General features: G+C 42.6%; 1 protein-coding gene across 2 annotated transcripts in view; it reads right to left on the bottom strand.

Annotated features, from left to right (window-relative positions):
• LOC125891337 (prickle-like protein 2) overlaps positions 1 to 17,068 on the bottom strand; it is a 61,767-nt gene extending 44,699 nt beyond the window's left edge. For both annotated transcript variants that reach the window (XM_049580541.1, XM_049580542.1), the window contains exon 1: positions 16,544 to 17,068. The gene's annotated coding sequence lies outside the window, so the exon portion shown is untranslated. The remainder of the gene's footprint in view (positions 1 to 16,543) is intronic.
• Positions 17,069 to 22,189: the final 5,121 nt, after the last annotated feature.

Genomic DNA, 22,189 nt, shown 5'->3' with positions numbered 1-22,189 from the left:
TCAAATCTAACATGAACAATGGCCTCCACTTTAAATCACACCTAAACATCTCCAGTGGAAGAACTCAGATCCTTTTTTCAGGTACAAGCACCAATACAACAATGTTAAAATACTCCATTATAGGTAAATGTGGTGCATTAAACCCTACTTAAGTAAAAGTATACAGGTATCCTCTGGCACTGGCTCGGCAGTAGAATGATCCTTTAACTAATAAACCCCGAATTTATCCCTGTTTTTGGTTTGCATTGTCTGTTTTATTATCAGCAGGATAACGGAAAAACTACTGGCCCAATTCAAAAAGAATGCAGTCGCTATGATTTTTGTTCCCAAATTGAAGTGGGGCTATGGAAATGTAAATAAACACATACAATGCAACTAATCAAACTCAAACTCATGTTAAAATGTAAATTGTCTCCAATAAACTCCACCAGAGATATTAAGGAAATATGTTGGACTTTATGCTTCACAAGAACAACCCATAATACCCTCCTGAGACCTTGTGTTCTTATATGAAGACATCACATGTTTGGTTTACTTGGCCTTATACTTCCCTCTACTTAACTTGGCACTTGACCTGTTGTCCTTGTTCATGGACACCTTTTTGTGTCATCTAGTATAAGAACCACAATACACGTATCCATGTAAAAACAAGATGGCAGCCATCTCTGCAAAGTCAGTCTGCAGCTGATCCCGACACAAAAATGGACAATGTCCAAAACCTGATCGCATTTTATGGTTGAAACTTGTTTATTTATGATTAATAATGTTTGTAGTTGTAGATATGGCAACACATTTGACCAATGTAAGCAACAGTAACAAGCTAAGACGCAGTTATTTAGAAAGTACTCGTTTGAAGACATTGGGACTTTATTATCATCTTGTTTGACGACACTGGGACTTAATTATCGATGACAATGTTTCGTTTTTTATACTTATCAGGTCCTATTGATCCCAGATAGCTAGGAGAAATTAAAAGTGCATACCAAAAAACAAGGTTCAAATCTCAGTAGGATATTTACCTCAATACATTTCGTGAGGGTTTTTTTTAGTATCTTAAATTCCTCAAACTATGTCTTTGCAATGCACAAAATTCAAGATGTCTGACTTCCTGTCTTGCAAAAAAAAAAAAAAAATTATTTTAAATATGTTTTTAAAGATGAAAGCAATGATCCACTCAGACAGAACTTTATCCCAACTCTGACATGCGGTATGAGGCCTAATGGCCACGCCCGAGCCCAATCACTGCAGAACCTTGGATTTCTTTTGCCAGTTCTGAATTGTGTGCCGATTTTCGTGAGTTTTTGAGCATCCCCAGAAAAATACATCTCTACAAAAATAAAGGGCTCTTTGCCTTTCAGTGTGGGAATGTTGGGCCCTGGCACGTCTGTGCTCGGGCTCTGAGCGGATCAGATAAGATGAGTAGCATTTAATGGAAATACTCGGGTGAGGTATGAGTATTTCAAAATTGTGCTTAAGAGTTCATGAGTAAATATAGTTAATTACGTTTCACTACTGGACATGTGCCTGACTGTCCACTGACTTTGTCCTTTACAGAATAAAAAACAAACTATGAAAACAGCAAGGATACATGTGTGTATAAAATGAAGTCAGAGAGGGAGAAGCATAAAGTGAGCGTGTAGGCGGTGAGCACCTTTCTATACTCTTGGCTTCCAGGAAGCCCTGAGGGAACAGCTGAGCCCTGCAGTGTGAGCGTTGTTAGTACGCCATGGGCTGAGACGAGTGGATTAACAGGGATCTTATTCTGCTTGATGAGGGGGTTGATGAGAGGCAGGTGGTGCAGCAATGGATAGGATCTGTTGGTGTGTGTGTGTGTGTGTGTGTGTGTGTGTGTGTGTGTGGTTCTCACAAAGGAGGTGTAATAGTGAACCGTTTTGCCCGCATCACATCATCATCTCGTCAAAGCCGTTCAGAGTGACGCAGAGCTCATAAGAGGAAACCAAAGATTTTGGTCTGTGAAGTACTTCCACCGCAGCCTCGTGGGAATGGAAGATTTAATGGATTAAGTAGGCTTTGTTGACTTTTTCTACATCTTCTCTGGGGTGCAGTGGTTATTTTGCATTTACAAACACAACATAAATTGCCTTGTTAGGGAATTTGAAATTAAATCAACTTAAATTATGAATAGCAATGCCTCTAACTCTTTCCATAATTTCCATCTTTTATATTTGGGAGGAATTGTGCTAATTTTTAGCGACACTCACACTAGGGATGGCGATGTTGGTCTGTCGGTCCACCACTTTAGTCCAAACAGAAATATCTCCACATCTTTAAAATTTCATACAGCGACGCATTCTCCCCACAGCATGTCCTAATAACCTTGGTGATCACCTGATTTTTCCTCTTGTGCTACCGTGAGGCTGACAGTTGCAGTTCTGAGTGAAGGATCTCTTTTGGATAGATTAACCTGATTTATTTGACATTTATGCCCCCCCGAGGATGAACTGTAAAAAATTCATTACATTTAAAACTATTAACTTTTCATCTAGCCTTATCATCAGGTCAAAATTTGGTTCATGACCAAATATTTGCAAAACTAATAACATTCCCATCACCCTCTGCTGCACTTTATTTTTAGGAAGTACGCTGGGCTTTGAAGCCAATTTTCGTGAAGGCCAAACAGTGGAATTATACATGAAGCCCTGGGGCCCAAAAAGACTTCTTCCATTAAACTTACACTGCAAAAAACCCACTATAAATCAGTGGATACATTTTTTTGAGTGTCACAACCCCCACAAAATGACTTGCTTCACTATCAGGATTTGATCCATTCGGTCTGATAAGCTGCATAATTACATAATTTTATCCCCATTCATGTCAGTGGAGGGTTAAACTGGAAGTGAGTGGCAGAAGTTTCATGTTGCACCTACTCTGTTGGCCACACAGTGCAGAAGCAGTGACAATCATCCAGGTCATTTTATATGCAGCAGCTGAACTGTTTTGGCTTCATGTGCCACTGAGCAACTTTCATGAACGGGGCTCCGCCTAAAACATTGTATTCAGTTCTCTTTATGCATTCATGATTAGCAAATGTTAGCGTGCTAACACACTGAATTAAGATGGTGAGCATGGTAAACATTTTACGGTCGAAACATGTTATGATTAACCTGGAAATCCAGATGCCCCGGCCCTAGCAAATTCAAATTTGCACTGCACGGGGATCTGGCCCCGACGAGCAGAGCCCGTTGAACAGGGCTTTGGGCGGGCGTAACATGATGACGACAGCGGTGCGCCATAAGAGTCTAAAAGTAAACAACCAAGATGGCAGCTGCCGAAGGACAGCGTCCGTTCAATTTAGCTTTAGAAGAAACCTTGAGAGAGGAACAAAAGACTGTCCTAGAAGCCTTCGCTTCCAGGAAGGACGTTTTTGCCATTTTGCCGATGGGATACAGCAAAAGCATAATATATCAGTTAGCCCCACTGGTCGGCAAACAAATGGGGCTTACTGCAATGAATACATCACCTTGTTTTTTGTGCTCTGATTGGCTATCGTGCTATCCAATTGCATGCAGCGGCATTTAATATGCCTCAGTTAGTGCTGCCACTAACTGAGGGTAGGAAGGGTGTATCAGTGAGGGCCAGACTCAAAATCTTTCTAGATTTGAGTCTGGATTTCCAGGCTATGTTATGATGTAAGCATGTTAGCATCCTGATGTTAGCGGTTAGCTCATTGCACCAACATGCCTACGTATAGCTTCACAGAGCCACTAGCATGGCTGTAGACCCTTTGTTTTTCAAGTTACTTTTCCATTTCATGCGTTTTGAAAGGGATGATTTTGATATAACTATTTTATTATCACAGTAATATTGTCACCATTAAATACCTACTTAAAACTGGCAACTATGATCAGAAGCTAGATACAACATTTCCCTTTTTGTCTGAAGGGAAATGAATCCTAAACTATTCTGATTATCCCTCCTCCATCTAATACAAACAGTTTATTGAATCGCTTATTGGCCATACCCTCCTAATCATAAACAGTTTTTTGCCTTGATGTTATACCCATTCAAATATAAATAAAAAAATAGACTTCACATTGTTTTCATGCATTCTGAATTGTATTAGAGTTGAAATGGGCTGCAGATGAAGCCATGGGATGATTTGAGGAGACTGATGGAACTGTGAAAAAATAAAAAATAAACTGGAGACTTGAAAAAGATTAAGTTTTATGTCACGATGCAGGTCAAAGCAAAACAGTCTACTGTGAAATCATAAACCCTTCTTTCTGATATTTTTAAAGATTGTTTGTCTTTCTACGATAGTTGAAATATGAAAGAGACTCAGGCAGGTGACACACATAGCCCCTGCTGGATTTGGATCCAGGACATCGGGGTGATGTGGGGGTTCTTTCCAGCTGCCTATTTATGCATTCTTGTCCTTTTCGTTTCTCTGTGACCTGTAAATCGATTGAGGTCTGCCATCTCAAACAGCGTTCCAACTGGTAAAATGCCTTTTGGAGCTGAAAAAGAACAGGAAGCCATCCAGAAGAGCTTGGAGCAAGAAATAAAGTGCACCCTATGCAACTTCTTACTTCAGTTTCGTTGACACAAAGTATATTAAGTGGGTGACACTTTAATTTAAATCCCCCTATTTAGCATTTATGAGCAGGATACAAATATTTAATAAGTGGTTTAAAACACACTGAAATTTTCACAGGCTGTTCTCGTGCACTGTTTGTACGTTTTTCTTATGAAAAGTAATTTGAAAATTCGTACATATCCCACATAGTGATGAGCCAGTAATTCATGCATAACCACATATTTTGGAAGGCTGCAATCATGTGACCAATGTGCTGACAGGAGTAGAGACAGAAGGGGTCCTGAGTAGTTCAGTTAGGTGGCAGGTTAGGGTGGTGGATAAGTCACAAAACACAAGACTTACCCCAGAACATTTCCCAGGAGACTAGTGTTCTGACTGTGTGAACTTTAATTCATTTTAGGGTAGGTCCTCACCATGATTTTTCCTAAATATAACTACATTGACTTTACGTACTCAAACTTATCATCCGTAGCTTTACATTAAGGACGTAATGTTATTCGTGGGGCGCTAATTCGTAGGATATCATTAGAACTGTTTGGTTGGGGATGGGAAAGATCGGGGATGATGTTAACTTTGGTGTTAACTATTGATTATTTTCCAGGTGTTTAAATGTCTGTCTGTCTGTCTGTCTGTCTGTCTATGCTCAGATTATGACAACGTTGTCATGATCTTGGGTTTTGGTTTCATATTCTGTTATCTTGTGGACTTTGGCACATTTTAATCTGCTTCCTGTTTTATTTTGTAGGTTCTCTCATGTGTCATGTCTGGTTTTACTTCCTGTATTTGTGTGTTTTCCCGCCTGTTTTCTGCCACACCTGTCTCGTTAAGTCCTGCCTGTTCCCTGAGTCTTCCCTTCACACCTGTTTTGAATTAGTCTGCTCCACCCTTGTTATCAGTCAATCCGTTTCACTCCTTTTGCCCATGTCTTCCTTCTCCAGCTGTGTCTCGTCCTTGTGATTAGTCTTCTGTGTATATGTACCTGTGTGTTTCCCTTTGTCAGTCCGCCTGTGTACCTCTGTGTTCCTTCTGTGTTCATCATTCCTGCCATCATCATGCATCCATCCCTGGTCTTCATGTCTTTTTGGTTTTAGTTTGATTTTTGTTCTGCTCCCAGATGTTTTTTTGAGTTGCCTGCCTTTATTTGGAAGACCTTCATCAGCTACATTAAGGCTTGCCTTTTGTTGAAAACCTAAACCTGCCTGCTGAATCTGCATTTGGGTCCTCTCCTGAACTGAAACCATAGCAACCGTGCAAGATGCAGTCACACACTTGTGTGGTTCAGATCAAAATGAAGGGCGGGGTTGAAGGTGGGTGTGGTCCAAGCAAGGGCGCTGGATATAGGTCATGCCCCTGATCCATGTTTATATTACGTTGTGAACCACTGTGTCGTGGCTGGAGTGATCCCATTGGTCTTTAGTCATGTATTCACACAGAATGGTTTGTTTGATATCCTTTGAAATTCACACCCCACAAATGACATTACGTTATGGTACGTTAAAGTTATGGAGGTAAGGTTTAGGCAATGAAAGTTACTAAGGTAAGAGTTAAGGAGAAGAAACATGGTGATGACGTACCTTAAAAGGACTCAAAGTTCACTCGAGGTTCAAATGGATCCCAACACATCACTCCAGGGTACAGTCCTGGGTGAAAGTCTGCCTCTTTACAAGCACTCAGGATTGCTTCCTTGCTTACTGCCGTCAGGGCAATAAACACGCAATCGCAGCCTTTTAAAGTATGTCGGGTTATGTACGAATTTGGGTTTATTGTTTTTTGTAGGAAAATATGTGAAAAATCTTATAGGCGTATACCATCCTAAAGCAATAGAAAACATTTTCAAATTTTGAGAATTAGGAAAAGACTTTTACCTTCCTACCTTTAATACCTTCCAAGGCTGTTTTTGAGAGAACTAAATTCACTGCGTTGTCAGACTTTTTAAGAGCTGCAGATACCCTGTTAAGGCTGAGTTTTACTTCATAACGGTCATGGTCATTAAAAGCAGGGAATACATGTTCGTAGTTAGAAACACCTTCTGTTGCTTATACACTGTCAGACTGTGCATGCTTGATGAATTAATCAGTTGAAAGACATCAGCTGGCCGATGGGCAAGAAATTTTATTTAGCAGTTTGCATGAAACTGCAGCTGATCTCATTGGACTGTGAAAAGATGATAAAGCCAACAAAAGAGGGTGATTAAATTTGTGCTTTGGATGCTTTTTTAAATCCAGTGATTGATTTTCAGTCACCGTTACTCACACAGCCCCTTCAGTAGACATTTGGTGTGGTTATGTGGAGCTATAGGGTACTATGTATAGTTACATGTCTTACTTTGACATCTGCCATGTGTCTGTGCCTGGGAAACATCTTACGGAATGACGTCACCTCAAAATGACGCTCGTGGAAGGTTGCCCTATTTGGCAGATGCATGTTGTGCTGCTTCCTCCATCCTTTCATTATCATCCCTTTTATCTAAATGGGGTCAGTGAGAAGAGTGAAGAATTCATGGTATATGTACATGAGTACTTCTGTAAGTATCACACACAAGCACTTATTTTGTGCATTTCACAAATATCAGTATCAATGTGAGACGGAGGTGGCAATTTAATTCGTCCTGCTTTAAATAGATGTATGCCATTTATAATGATAAATGCATGCATGCATATGTTTCTTACAGTGGGCATTTATTGTGCATCACTGAGTGTGTTTTTGTGTGTGAATGGGAGATGCTCTACTTGTGTCTACTTGTGTGTACGTATACATTTTGTTGAGCAGGAAAATGCTATTTCAGAAGCCCAGTAATGATGCCATTAGTATGAGGACAGAGTGAGTACTAAACCTCAGGGCACAGCAGCAGCACAGATGATTCCCCAAGAGTTAAGGTTCCTCGTATCCATCAGTCAGAGAGGCCAAACTAGCACCAAAATCGACACCAACAACAGCAGCGAAGGCATTTACATCATGCTGTCTCTCTCCCCCTGAAAATAATCCATACACCTGCAGCCTCAGTTTGTCCCTGTCCCTCCCAGCTCCTCTCTGGATGTAACTTTTAATTTAAGGGGAAACAGTCTCCCTCTGACTAAGCATAAACTGCATATTGTTCTCTTAGTGATCCCTATCGTAAGCCAGTCAGCACTTTCTAGGATACATGGAGATTGGGTGGAAACTGCTGAGACGCGCAGTGCCGCGGCACGAAAGAAACGCACTGTGGTGAATCGAGTTTAAACCCGGAGCTTTATGAATATCTGTGCCTCTGAAGCCTCCTCCTCTTCCTCTATTCTTCCAGCTCACCTCCTTTCTTTTAATCATCCCCCAAGAAAGAGAAGTGTGTGTGGGGGCCATTTTGAACTGGAGGCCTCACAACTGTCAAAGGGACTGGCCAATAAGAGAGCAGAGGAGCAGATGGCAGGAAGAGTGTGTCCAGATGGGAATCTTTGGCCAGGACAGCAAGGTTAGTGCAGAATCACCCTGACACTAAGTGGCGAGGAATCTTTAAAGAACCAAAATGAGTCAGGACATTGGTGTTGATGAGTCCTGAATAATGTCGCAGACAGGACCACGACTCGGCTTTGGGAACAATTACAGAAGTTTGCTATGATCGAGTCACAGTGGGCTCAGCACTACAATAAGCTCTAATGAGCAAGTTAATGATTGGTTTATTCTAACCAATTAGGGGGCTTTAATATGGCGCTTGGGAGAACATTAGTCATCAGACAGCAGCGAGCCGCAGGGAATCATCCAGGATCCTCTTGAAGAGGAGCTTGATTGTGGTAATGACTGGTTGGAGGCTAAATATTCACCTTTCACTCCACGTGGAAATCAAGATGCATGATTCACCGGATTTCCTCTCAGTGTATTTTGAACCGAGTGTGCTCCTTTTAGCTTGTGGATAGCAAACATGCACTTTTCACTTGTCCGCAGCCAGGATTACAAAAAGAAGTTAATTCCTCGTGGCAACATTTTTAAGATTATTCCTCAACACCTTCATTACCCCCAATCCACCAGCAGAATAGCTCAGTAAAGAGACACGGCCAACTTATTGGAAAAATCAATCTTGGTGGCTGCTGAGTGTAGAAAGAGTGAAGTCAATAAAGGAAGAAACACTCAATACTCATTAATCTGCTCACCAAAGCAAAGGAGAACGATCTTCCTACACGAGCAGCGAGCTCCACTGCTGATATTCTTAAATCTTTTTTATGAGTACAACCAAGTCGGGATTTGTTGCTTCATCACATCAAATCAGGGAAGACAAAAACATCTAATGCTGCATACATTTTTTCCAGTTAGCACCTTGTCAGTCATGAATTACCAGGTGTGTGTGTGAATTTAGAGACCCTTTTACACTGCCTGCTCAAGGCTGTTATTTTGCGTCATCACCGTGCTGTGTTAAAGGTAAGAACACAGAATCAGGGGACAGAGTTGTTCCACCTTTAAGCCGGCAGTGGAAGCAGCAAGCGGGCCAAATCAACATCTGTGTTAAAAGTATGAGCCAGCAGGACAGGACTAGGGATGGAATGGGTGCTACGTTTATGTTACGTGTGATGTGTATGACCCACCACAGTTGCAGTTAGCAGCTAACTCAAAGAACAGAAGCTAAAAATGTCTGCAAATTGGGGAGACAATGAGGTCCGATAGCTCCATACCCCCCTGAGGACAAGATCAAGACTGATGACTGATTTTACCATATTATGCCATTACTGAAGTCAACGTGACACAACGAGATAGTCGCCATCTTTGTTTGGCAGAAAGGTTGTTTGTATTTTGTGGTCTGTACACTGTAAAATCTCGAGTGAGTTTCAGATTTTCACAGCGTTGAATTACATTTTGACCGAAGAATACTGAGGCCACCATGGCGTTTGACTGTTCTGAAGTCCTTTCTGGTGATCTTAGACAAGACATGAGACAAAACTCACCTTGATCGGCTTTGAATCAAGCCTTAAGTTGTCTTAAGCCCAGTTCAGACCAAAGATTCGCAAAGAGATGAGTTGAAACTTGCAATTACTTGCAATGCGCCATTCTGCAATGTTCTAAAAACCTGCAGTTTTCACACCAATGCGACTACATATGATGGTGTATCATCTCTATGCAACAACTCTCTGTACTTCCGTTCTGTTTGCGGCTTTTCAGGCTTATTTGTAACTAAATATAATTTGTTGCTTCTTAAAATATGAATGAGGATAGTGATAGTGAGATACTGGCTACAGCTGTATTTGTAGTAGCGATGAAATGGGCAAAAAACAAAAACAAGATGAGCATCAGATAGATTGGATTCATAATAAATACGCCACAATAATGCAAGTAAGCAGCGCCAGTTAGTCAGTCAGTGTGCATGTGTGTGGGCGGGGCTTAAGCGCAAACAGCGTGCAGCAGTAGCGACCCACCGTCTGACACTGAGGATGAAACACAAGGCTCGGCAGGGACAGAGCTCTTGCTGTAGCAAGCGAACATGCCGTCTGCGGTCATTTTGACTTGACCAGCGAGCTTCACTACAAGCTGATTGGCTGTTGAAACAGGTGACCAGCTTTACGTTCTAAGACCACCCGCTGGCGATTTGACCAGCTGAGTTGCAGGTGACACCATCAGCCAGCTTGAGTCGAGCTCAGACGGCCACTTCACACCTCTGCAGCTTTTCTCTGCAACGTTCTAAAACGGTTCCGGCTTGTCGTGAATCACTGGTCTGAACTGGGCTTTATATCTCTAGCTTAGCACTAGCTTAACAAGTGATTTAAGTATGAGTATGTTTAATGTAGTCGCTGCTCTGTCAGTTGAACACCCGGTCACCGATCAGTTCTTTGGCATGTTGATGTCTCGAAGAAAACAATCTTAATATGCCACTTTTTCAGGCAGTTCCCTACATTTTTACAAAAGTTACCGGATTATCTTTCCCCTAAAGCTGAATTCAAGAATTGTTATTGTTTAGAAAGCTCAGCCAGATGCGTATATTGTAAGTCCCAAAGGAGGCCAGCGCTGTTGTGTTACACGCCACACACGTCACACCATTTTTGCTTCCAGAGCGCCATCATGCTATCTAAAATTCCACAGTGGGGTGGTATTAAGGGTCTTTGTAGCAGCAGCAGGATCTCTGTGTTAAAAGGGCTTTAATGAGGTGGATACAAGCTACTGGTTTTATTGAACTTTAAAGTGTTTTAACATCTTTATTCCACACTGTTCTATTCAGACTCAGGCTTCTTACAGATTTTAATGTATTCTAATTGTGTATTTTAAAGAAAAGGCTGGAAATATTCATAGGCTTCATAAACACAGGCTGCACAATTTCCTAAAGCAGCCAGCCACTGAAGTTATTTACAAATGTTACAGTAATCAAACAGGAGTAAATAGCTGTATTAGTTGGGGACTTTTTCCATCTTGGTGTTGTAGTGAGTATTTACAGCAGCAGGACGGTGTATCTGGGGGCCAACTCAAAATAAACTACTCTGCCGATGTCCATGCTAATGAAGGAACATGTCAGCCAGTGCAATGCTGAGGCTCATGGATGTGTGTTTTTTGGATAACAGTGTTGGTCTGTGGCACAGAAGAATAATCTGGTTTGGGTTTTTTCATGGGATTTACTGACAGTAAAAAAAAAATATATAGCATATCCCCAAACTTAAACTTTCACAGCTTTTATTCCCATTTATTTTAGGAGTTGCGGTCAAGGATCCTGTGGTTTGCTGAGGATTTATTCATACACCCAAGTCCCAGGTAGGCAGTTTTAAGCCTGGGTTTACCTTCATTATGCATGATTGTGCCTCTTTATTATAAAGGTAAATCAGCTTGATGCTAAAGCCAATGGCCTGTTATATTACAGAGTACCTGCTGCTGTTTGACCCTCTTACAGTAGATCCTTCTCAGACAGGTTTATTTGGCTCGTTGTGATTCACAAGCGTTCTTTACTGCTTTTATATGTGTTGTAGCTTTTAGTGTTGTGTCGCACCCTCTGGAGAAGTGTGTGACAGCGGGACAGGAGGAGGGCTGGACACTCTGTTCGTTTTTATCTACTGTTTTGAAACTTTATGTTATAAGCAGTATAAGTAAAGTACAATATTGCTGTTGGCTGAATAAATCTGAGAGACTATTTCTCATATCTAAAACAGCATTAGATCACCTTCTCCTGTATAAATATTAAGCAATATGCATTATAAGGATGCTTGAAATGTGGTGTTTGGATCAGTTTTACTATTGTGTTTGCATCATTGGAACAGTTTATTGACTTTAACTGAGTTATTACACAACATTTCCTCCTATATTAAGACCAGTCAATCAGTTTGAGAGTGACTGCAGGTTCTAATCCTGTCTTTGTGGTTTTGATTCCCTTTTTTAATATATCTGGATTGTACCTTTAAGTTTGAAGTGCTTTATTATTCTAGATCTATGGGCAAAAGGTTTGATTCTCTGCCCCGACTCGATTGGGCCCGACCCGGCCCTCTGGGTTTGGGCCAGGCTGTAATTTCTCGAAATTCCCCCTGGCTTGAATTGAGTCGGATTTGCTTCAGTTTCCCAGTGATTTGCTTGTTTGTTTTAAATGCAGACCTTGTAGTCTGTGTAATGTCATGAATAATGTGCAGTATTGGCTGCGTTGCTACCAACCTGTCCCCACTACACCCTCTTATTGATGAGGAGAAATGTCATGCAGTTCTAGTGAGTATACAGCATACAGCAGTTTTTGGACTGTGCTGTGCCTTTCTGTAGGAGAAGAGCGTGTCTGAGATCGCGTAACAAACGACTTTAGCTGACTTTAGCTTGTAATAAATGGGGCGGCATGGTGGTGCAGTGGTTAGCATTGTCACCTCACAGCAAGAGGGGTCCTTGTTCAAACAGCTCGAACCCTGTGCAGAGCCCACATGCCCTCCTCCATGTCAGTGTGCCCTCTCCGGGTACCCCAGCTTCCTCCCACAGTCCAAAGACATGCAGGTTAATTGGTGACTCTAAATTGGCCGTAGGTGTGAATGTAAGCATGATGTGTTAGCCTTGTGACACCTGTCCAGGGTGTAGCCTGCCTCTGCCAAGTGTCAGCTGGGATAGGCTCCAGCCTATCCCAGCTTTTTTCTGTCATGATATACAGTATCCGTTCTCAGTGTAGGGGCCAGAGTAAGATGGCTTTCCACCTTTGTCTTGCACCCAGGGTATTATGAAGGCCTGCAAACTACAATGAAATTAACATTCTGTCATGTTCTAGTGGCTCAAAGTAAAACTCCACACTTCAGCAACAGTATGTTGTTCAAAGATTTTACGCACAGGCACAATAATGAATGTATTAAAGGGGGAAGGGGCCCCACTTAAGTTGGGTTTTTTTGTATGTCGCCACTGTTTCTGGATATTTGTACTAAACCAATGTCTTCTGCATTTGGGGTGGTATATTCCCATATCAGTGTAGCCTAGCACTGGGTCATAAATTAGTTTGAACTCTGCATTTGATCTCTTTACATAGTTTATTTTACTCAGATATCCATTAGCTATCACAGCAACATTCAGTATAATTGTTGGGGTCTAATGTATTTAGAAAACTTTGAGTCTACATTTTTCTTTTTGGCAATTTTTGACTTCATCTTTTATAAACTTACCTTTGTGCTTTAGTTATGAGTTTGTTGAGACATCAAGTAAAGCTGCAGAACTCCTTAGACATTTACAACCTCGCATGCTCACATGACACAGTGAATAGTTACAGGTACACACACACAGGGACGTCAGAGTTATCTACCAGTGTCCCACCTGAGGCGTCCAGTGCCGCAGCACTACCTGGGACAGCGTCCTAAAAAAGTAGCAGGGGTCTCGTCGTGGCATCATACTGTTCCTGCCAACCTACAGTCCTTGTATTTTGGAAACGCTGCTTCTGTCTTATCATCCATGTTGAGTTTTTCTCTTAGATGACAGTGTATGCTCTTTGTTCTGGCTGTGTCTCGTGACGGGTCTGCAGTGTGCTGTGTGAGTCTCGGGCTGCGTCACCACTGACTGTAATGGCTGAACACTGCAGGGTGGAGAAACCCCTGCAGCCTGCAGACATTTATACCTTTTTGCTCTCAAAAAAACCAAACATAAACTGAGAGTTTGTCATTACATAGGATGAGAATTTGGCTTTGAGCAAGTTCTTGATATCAGTAATGGTCAGGCTGATGAGACGCTGCTCTTTATCCCTGTTTAAGCAACAGTGAATATTCAAATAATATTGACTGCAAGCAACTTTTTATAACAGCTAATCTGTCAGAGATTGTGTGCCACAGAAAGACTGTGACTCTGTGATCCACAATGTGTTTGCACAATGAACACAAAAACATGAAAAGCTTGAGCTGGTCTTTCCCATTAGCTCCTCAGTGGATACGAATTCCCATTTTAATCTAATCAGGCACAGCAGGACAAGTTCACGGGGTCCTGCTCAGGATTGACTGCGGTGCAACACAGGTTTCATTTCCTGTTCAGAAGCTTTTCTAAAAGGCAGTGTTTTTATGCTACTGTACAAACCATCACCATGGCAACCGGAGCTAAATCCTAAACACGGCAACAAAATGGATAAAACCACAACACAAAAACAAAAAGCCACTTCTGATAAAGTCATCTGTAATTACAGGAGCAAATCTTTTTTCTGGCGCTCACTGGTTTTTTCTTTTCTTTTTTTTCTGTGAGTGGGAGGTCTACAGCAATACACAGTTAAGAAGGGGGTTATTTATCCAAGAATTTTCAGCTATTCATTCCCATCCTGTACGCCATCACTCCCATTCTGCTTCATCGACCTTATGTAAGGGAAAGGTCGTAGCATATCTATTATTAAATGACTCGGTCATGGTATATTACATTATTAATCACCTCGGTGTCGTCTCTAAACACACACAGTGTGACTCAGGTGTCATATAAGTTTAAGCAAAAATAGGACTGCAATCTCTCAGGATCAATTAGTAGGCCAGTCAAGAGGCAGACATTTACGTCAGAATCATAAATAATGTCTCCGCAAATTCAGCACAGTAAACCTTTAAAAAAAAAAAACATCTGCCAGCACTGGTGATTTGTCAGCGGGCAGTGAAGAGATTCCCCGTGTTGGTACCAACTGAACATGAATGGCAATGCATCTCTAAATACCGAACCTGTCCTTTGTGGGGATGGAACAAACAGCCTTTGTGTTGCTGATACGATTGTATAACATCTGACTGAGCCACCTGAACTGTCAGCATATCGGGGCCATAAAAGCAGCACAGAAGCAGAAATGTACTGTGAAAGCACCGCATGGGGCAGAGCAGCAAGAGCTCTGAGACACCCGCCCACCCTTCCTGAATCAGCCGTTTCTGTGGCGACCAGAGCGGAGGGATGGAGGGGGGGGTGGAGGGAGGTGCGCGGTGAAAGTGAGGAGACAAACATTTGAAACCCTGGATGGGAGAAACATGGATGGATGGATGGATGGATGGATGGATGGATGGATGGACGGATGGACGGATGGATGGACAGATATATTGAGGGATGTGTGATAAAGGGATGAGGCAGGGTCAATGGGGAGCTAGGGGCTGATTCCTCAACATCACAGCCACTGACAGATTGACAGTCGGAGGCAAACAACAGCAGCATCCACAGTGACGGAGACCAACACGGGAGGGAGATTTTTCCCTCTCAGTGGCAGCCCAGATCACGGTCATGGCTCAGGGGTTTTAAAACCATCCAGACACTGACAATGTCTCTCTGTGAAATCTCATTCGGCCATATGGTCCTATTCAAAGCCTCGTATTTCTCTGTCCCCTCTGTACGCAAATTGCACAGGCTCGAAGTGAGACACGGCAGATTAGGACTTACTTCACAGGCACACTTCAAAAAGAGCTGAAGTTGATTCAACAAGTGGGTGCGGTGGAGGAAATAATTCTGGACCAACCTGCTGATTCCCTGCGGTAAACACTCATGAGCTGCCATTACACACAAATTACATTCCCAGGATGCGAGCGACAAGTGTCACACGCTAACATGGAGGAGAGGAAGGTGCTGAAATCTGCAATGTTTGGTTCAGATGATAGATCAGAGGACAGCTTCGTATCAAGATAAAAATAATAAACTTGTGGCACAAAATTAAAATAAACATGGTAGATTAAAACTGTGACATCACATTTAGACATGCAGGCAACAAAATCTACCTTTGCACATTATATCACAGAAAACAGAGCCACTCACAATCTTGCTCATTAGACAGATCTGTGGTTTGATGTCAGCTTTGTCTTTTAAATCACTTCAATATGTTGAAAATCTTGTTATGTAATAGATTAGACTTTGATCTGGGAATTTGGTTATAATCTTACACTGATCGCCTGTCAATGCCACAACAATTAGGGCTGGATGCAGCAGCTCTCTTGCGCAGTTGAGGCAAAAGGCTCACAGTAAGCTCAAGAAAAACAGTGTAAATCTGACATGTAAACAGCTGCAGATTTTCCTGACAGTTGCCGATAAATGCCTGTGTCCACACGCACACACACGCGCGTTACCAACACAAATGTATGCACAATCTGCATTCCATCAAACACCGTAGTCCTCCTAAAGCGCAGCATCTGAGATGGCACTGTCTTCATCGTGTTTTTCTTTTTTTTCTCTCTCTCTCTCTCTGTTTCCAAACAAGACTGAGATAACAGTAGCAGAGCTACCACTCCACCCACTTTCTCTTTCAGGGACACATGGATTCACACATGGGGGAAAAGGGGGATGAAATCAGGCAGATTTACTCGTCTTATCAGAGGCTTTTTTTTTTGCCCCCCCCCCCCCCAACCCTAAGTCCCTGTGGTCTTTTTCACTTGTCAGTCAAGAGGTAAACAAGCCTTCGCACAAACTAATGCAAAACATACGTGTGAAAAAAACACCCCCACACGCCACATCCCTTAGCACACACACAACTAATGATGGATACACCTCATTTCTTATGAGAACTTTAAGCATTTTTGTTATTTTTACAGCAACATTAAATCACAATCACATCAAAGTGTCAAGTCAAATTGGCTAATGAGATTAGTTCATCATGAGGCTGATGAGACTCACCTGTTTGTGTGGCCGGTGGTCAGAGTCCTGCTGATCAGACAGCGGCAGAGGTGCGCAGGGGACTGGACTGAGTCGCTCACACTGGACACATACCAGAGGACCGACTGTCTCTGCTCTGCACCGCACAGCTCACAGCGCTCTCCTCTTCCCTCCGAGTCTCAGAGACAAACACCAGCTCTGCCTCCGCTGCCTCTCCCTCTCCGCCTTTCACACGTACTGTAGCAGCAGCAGAGGAAAGGCTGGGGGCTGCAGCCTCTGTGATCAGCACAACACACACACTCTCTCTCTCTCTTTCTCTCTCCTCAGGGCTCTGTGTCTCTCCTCAAGTCTGGCTACAGGCAGCTATGGCTGAGGAGGCAGGAGAAAAAAACAGTGAGAAAGTGTATATAGATTAACTTGACTCCCTTTGCAAGTATATATGTTGTGTGTGTGTGTGTGTGTGTGTGTGTGTGTGTTAGTGCGTGAGAAACCAGCATGCTCTGACAACAACAATATAAGCGTACAAGCTGTGGGAGAGAGCTTTACTCCCGCCTCCTGCTCTCCCTGTTTCACCGCCACCTACCCACCCACCCTTCCACCCACCCTCTTCTTTGCCAGCCCCGCACCAGCCTGTTGAAGTGAGTCATCAGCTGATCAGCCAATCGTATGGTGGCACACAGCCTCCGATTAGAATAACAGGAGTATTTATGCATGCCTGAGGAGATGAAAATGAAATGGAGAATTGTCTGGGAGGGCTTGACATACTTTGCTCTGAGAAATCAGGTGATGTTTGAAGACGATCATGACAGGATTTATAGAAAACAAACAAACAAAAATAGTCCCTAATTCTATCCCTTACTGTTTAATATAGTTTCTACCAAGTAAAGAACATTGTTTTTGGTCTTACAAATGTTTTAACTACTTACAAAGCACACAGCATGAAGATATCCAGATCAATATGATTATTAATGCTCAGTATTCATCATTGCATCACAGGTGTGACTCACTGTCATATATGATTCACTCTATCAAGGCTGCAGCCACATGTGAGTACACTAAGGTCTGGCCCGCTGTAATTTTCCTGGAAAAAAATGGAGATAAAGTACCAAAATAGTGCACAAGGTTGTTGCTCTTCTTCCGCACTGTGAGATCTGCAACTACGCACTGACATGCAGTGCCCACCATGATAAGTGCCCTTCTGTGTAGTGAGGTGGGAGCAGGTATTTTTGGGTGTTCAGGATCCCAGAAGTTTAATTTTTTGTACATTTTCTATGAAGACCATCAGAGCTGGGTTTGGATGGACATTAAGCTCCTCTGGTTGAATCATCAGAACAAACAATGAGTAACTGTGATGAAAAAAAAGCTTGACTGATGAGGGTAGAAAAATAAGTCAACTTCCAGAGGAGCATAGTGGTAACAAACTGAATCACAACGCTTACACATCAGAGACTGTCCTCCAAAGACAACATCAGCACCAGATGTTTGGACTGTTTATGTTTAAACTTAAAGGGGAACTACGCCCATTTCACAATTTACACATTATTCCCTTGGTCTGTAGAACAGTCCTAAAATACAAGTAACATAAACAACTCTCTCCCAAATCCAAAAACTGTGCTAAAACTCAAATGTGTAATGTCATCGAGTATAAAGTCTAAAGCCGTTCCATAGACAGAGAATTGAGAAAGATGTTAAAGATGACACTGAGGACACCCAGGGGGGATGTTCTGAGTGTCAACAAAATCACAGTGTGTACTTACAATGACTTCCGGCCCAGCCAACATTTATGTGTGGGGCCCATGTTGGCTAGCCTGGAAATCCAGACCCAAATCTAGAAAGATTTAGGGTCTGGCTATGAGTAATGAAAATGGCTCAACTCCAGGGTCGGCACCAAGGATGCACTTGAAAATATCACTGCAAGCAATTGGATAACACTACGACCAATCAGAACAACCCTAACCCATACGCTTAGCTACCAGCGGAGCTAACTGGTAAACCATCCTGCAATGTTTACTGACTGATTCCGGACTTCGTTGTCGCAGCGCTGTCGTCATCTGTTTAGCTCGCCTCTGGCCCGCCTATATCAGATACACCGATGTGATTGGTGCAGTTCAGCTCCAACGGAATGGGTAATGAGCATCATTACTGATTGCCAGAGTGACTCGCTGAGCAAATTCAAATTGTGCTCTCGCGAGAATTCTCGATTTCCAGGGTACATGTTGGCAGTAATTGGGCTGAAAAATGGGCCCTATATGGGATTGTCCACGGGTTCTATATTGACCACATGCCAATTTCCCCCATGGGTGGGTTTACCCAAGTGAGTCCTGGATAAGGTGCCCATTTTGGGTCCAACACAGTTGCTAGGCAGGTAGCCCTAGCATAACCGATGTGGAGCCCACATGAATCCCACCCAAGTGGGCAGTTAGCATGGGGTCAGTATGGAACCCGTGGATAATCCCATATAAGGCCCATTTTTTAACCCACATGGGCCCCACATACAAATGTATTAATCATACTGTTTTAAATAAACAATTCAAATGTATTTCCTCGTGTTTACTGAGCAACAGTTTTGTGTGAAAGAAATAAAAAGCCTGTCCCATACCAGAGCATGTGAGCGGAGCGGAGCAGGTGAAAATTTCCGCTCCTCGCTCGCAGACCTGTCACTTTGCGCCGCTCGTCCGCTCCGCTTGGTTCTGCGCATTCTTTGCTCCGCTCCGCTCCATCATAAATTTTATCCCGCTCTACTTGCTCACCACTCCGCTCAAAAAAACTGCGTCGTACTACCCTAACCTGTAATCTTCTATTCACAAAAAAAACGAGGTCTGCCCATTTTTCCGACAGCCCATTGGTCCGACATCCCATTGGTCCAACCATATTAAACCCATTGTTCCGAAGTCCCGTTGTTCCGAAATCATCATGATGCCCTGTGGTTAAGGTCTGGTTAGGTTTAGGCACAAAAACCACTTGGTTAGGGTCAGGAAAAGATCATGGTGTGGGTTAAAATGAAAAAGAAAGTGACAAACACATAAGCTGTGAGCCTGCTTCGCCTCAAGCCTTTCCCAGTTGACCCAGAGCCGGTCGCGCGCACCATCAAGGCGCATCAAATATGCCCGCCGGGAGCCATTCAGCACCGCGGAGAGCTCCCCACACAACCCCGACCCCAGAGTTAATAACAGGAGGTTATGGTGTTTCACTCTCTCCTCTCTATGACACTTGTATCTCGACCAGTAGCCTACTTTTGTTGCGTTTGCTGATCCTCTATGGTACACAAATACAGTAATAATCACATATCGGAACACCAGGACGTCAGACTAATGAGAGGTCGCAACAATGCTACGGCACCAATAAAACATGAGCTTGGTAGATTCTCCGGGGAAGCCCTCTCCCCGCAGTTAGGGACCGTTCTACATGGTACCGCTGGCAGGGTGGAAATAAGTCAAAGTGTAGAGGAGACGGACCAGGTTAAGCCGCCGACCTCCGAAGCCCTCTCGCCTCTCCCCACAGTTAGGGACTGTTCTCCAAGGTACCGCTGCTTCTCTTCTCAGTTTCTTTTCTGAAATACACAGTAAACTCCATAGTTTTGAAAGAAAATAGTGTGGGTGTGCGCAGGTGCAAAGATGCATTCTGGGTGGGGCATGAGCGACCGGAGCGAAATTGGAGCGAGAGATAAGGCTCCGCTCCACCTTTTAAAAAAATAGCCACTCCTCGCTCAACACAAAATCCGCCCGCTCCCCGCTCTTCTCCGCTCACATGCTCTGTCCCATACAGATGCCTGTTTAAACAAATCATAGCCTGATCTATTAATTGAAGTTTTACAGGATATTAAATCGGAGCCCCTGTGTCATGATACATACAGTATCACCGGATTCTTGCCAATACACAGCCCTAACCAACAAGGGCAGAGAAGAAGACCACTAGAAAGTAAACAATGCAGGTTTTAACAAACCTGTTTTGCATTATTTTTATGCAGAGGGAAATGAATTCAACACATCTGTGAGAGCTCAAGGATACACACAACACATGTTGGTGAGTAATGCTGAATTTAAAAAGTGCAAGGTCACAGTGCCCTTGACCTGTGACCACTAAAATTCAATCAGTTCATTGTTGCGTCCAAGTGAATATTTGTGCCAAATTTTAAGAAATTCCCTAAAGCTGTTCTTGAGACATTGCGTTCATGAGAAGGATGCAAGGTCACAACGACCTTGACCTTTGACCCTTGACCACCAAAATCTAATCAGTTCATGCTCAAGTCAAAATGAATGTTTATGCCAATAGGAAGAAGACCGTTTTTATAATATTTGACCAACTGGTAATTTAAGTTAACAAGAGTTTATCTTGTAGTTTCAGAGATTGAAAACTGTTTTTCATAATGATAATTGACCAAATTGTAAGATGAACTTTGGCAGAGTTTTATTCTTGCAGCTGTGTCACTTTTTTAATTGTGTGTGAATATTTTTAAGTGCTGTGATGAAGAGTGACAATTATATTTAGCTGCAGCAGAACTATGCTGCCAAAAAGCAGCATGGGCCACACACACACACACACACACACAGAAAGAGAAGAAGAGGGGAAGTAAATGAGAAGACTCTCAAAAGTGAGTGGGACACACAATGACATGTCTTGAAAGTAGAAGGTCCTTTTTTGTGGCTTCAGTATCCTCTTTCATATGAGTGCAGTGATTAATTTATCCAGCACCCTCAGAAAGTGTCGGTATAGTGATACATTTTTTGATGTGCTGGTTCTGTGCTCTAGCATATTGGATCTGAAGTGAGGTTAAAATACAATGCTGACTTTTAGCTTTAATTTGAGGGCGTTTACAGCCACATCAGAAAAAGAGCGTAGTAGCTGCAACCCTTTTCACACATAGTTTCCCAACTTTGGGGGATGATAATTAATTGGACAACTAATAAAAAGAAGTAAATTTAGAGTTTGGTTATAAATCATTTTGACTGTCTGAAGTTTATGATCCACACACTTGAGCAGATACTTGATTTCCCTCTGTGGTGCTGCTCTGCCAGGCTTGTATTTATTTCAGTCTTTACCCGCCAGTCTGGTCTGGATTGAGGTCAGGAGGCCATAAAACTGTTTGCATTATCTGTGTAGGATTATTATCTGGGGCAGTGTTGTTAAATTGGGGGACTCATAGCTGAGAAGCACTTGGAGTACAGAACTACAACAATCAGAAACACATGAATGCCTCATTTCTTTCTAACTGTACAACACATTTCAGATTGATGTAGTGTACATGATGTGCCAAATGTTGAGACCCCAGATACCCTACCCTGTTGCACTCCTTTAATATTGTCATGATGAAATGTCTTTTAAAAGTGTCAAAACTGATGCAGCAGAACCAAAAATCACTTGTTTTAATTTCGTACATTCTTGTTCTTTGTCAAAACCTGATGCCATAGGTGCAGATTTCTGGGGGGACATAGGGGACACGTCCCCCTCAATATTTTAAGTGTGTGTATTTGCCCCCTCTTAATGCTACGCACTTACATTACCCACAATGCATTCTGACTGATGACAATTCAATTAAAAAAATGGATGCCTTATGCTAGTGGTGGCTAATGAAGCCTATTGCCGCTAGCCTGAAGTGGAGATGAGGAGCGGGCTACCGGAGTCTGGTAAGCTCACTTCTTTGTAACTCCACACCCCCAATTTTTTATC

The sequence above is a fragment of the Epinephelus fuscoguttatus genome, linkage group LG7 (assembly GCF_011397635.1).
Source record: "Epinephelus fuscoguttatus linkage group LG7, E.fuscoguttatus.final_Chr_v1".
Classification (NCBI taxonomy): Eukaryota; Metazoa; Chordata; class Actinopteri; order Perciformes; family Serranidae; genus Epinephelus; species Epinephelus fuscoguttatus.
This window is presented reverse-complemented; position numbering and strand designations above follow the sequence as displayed.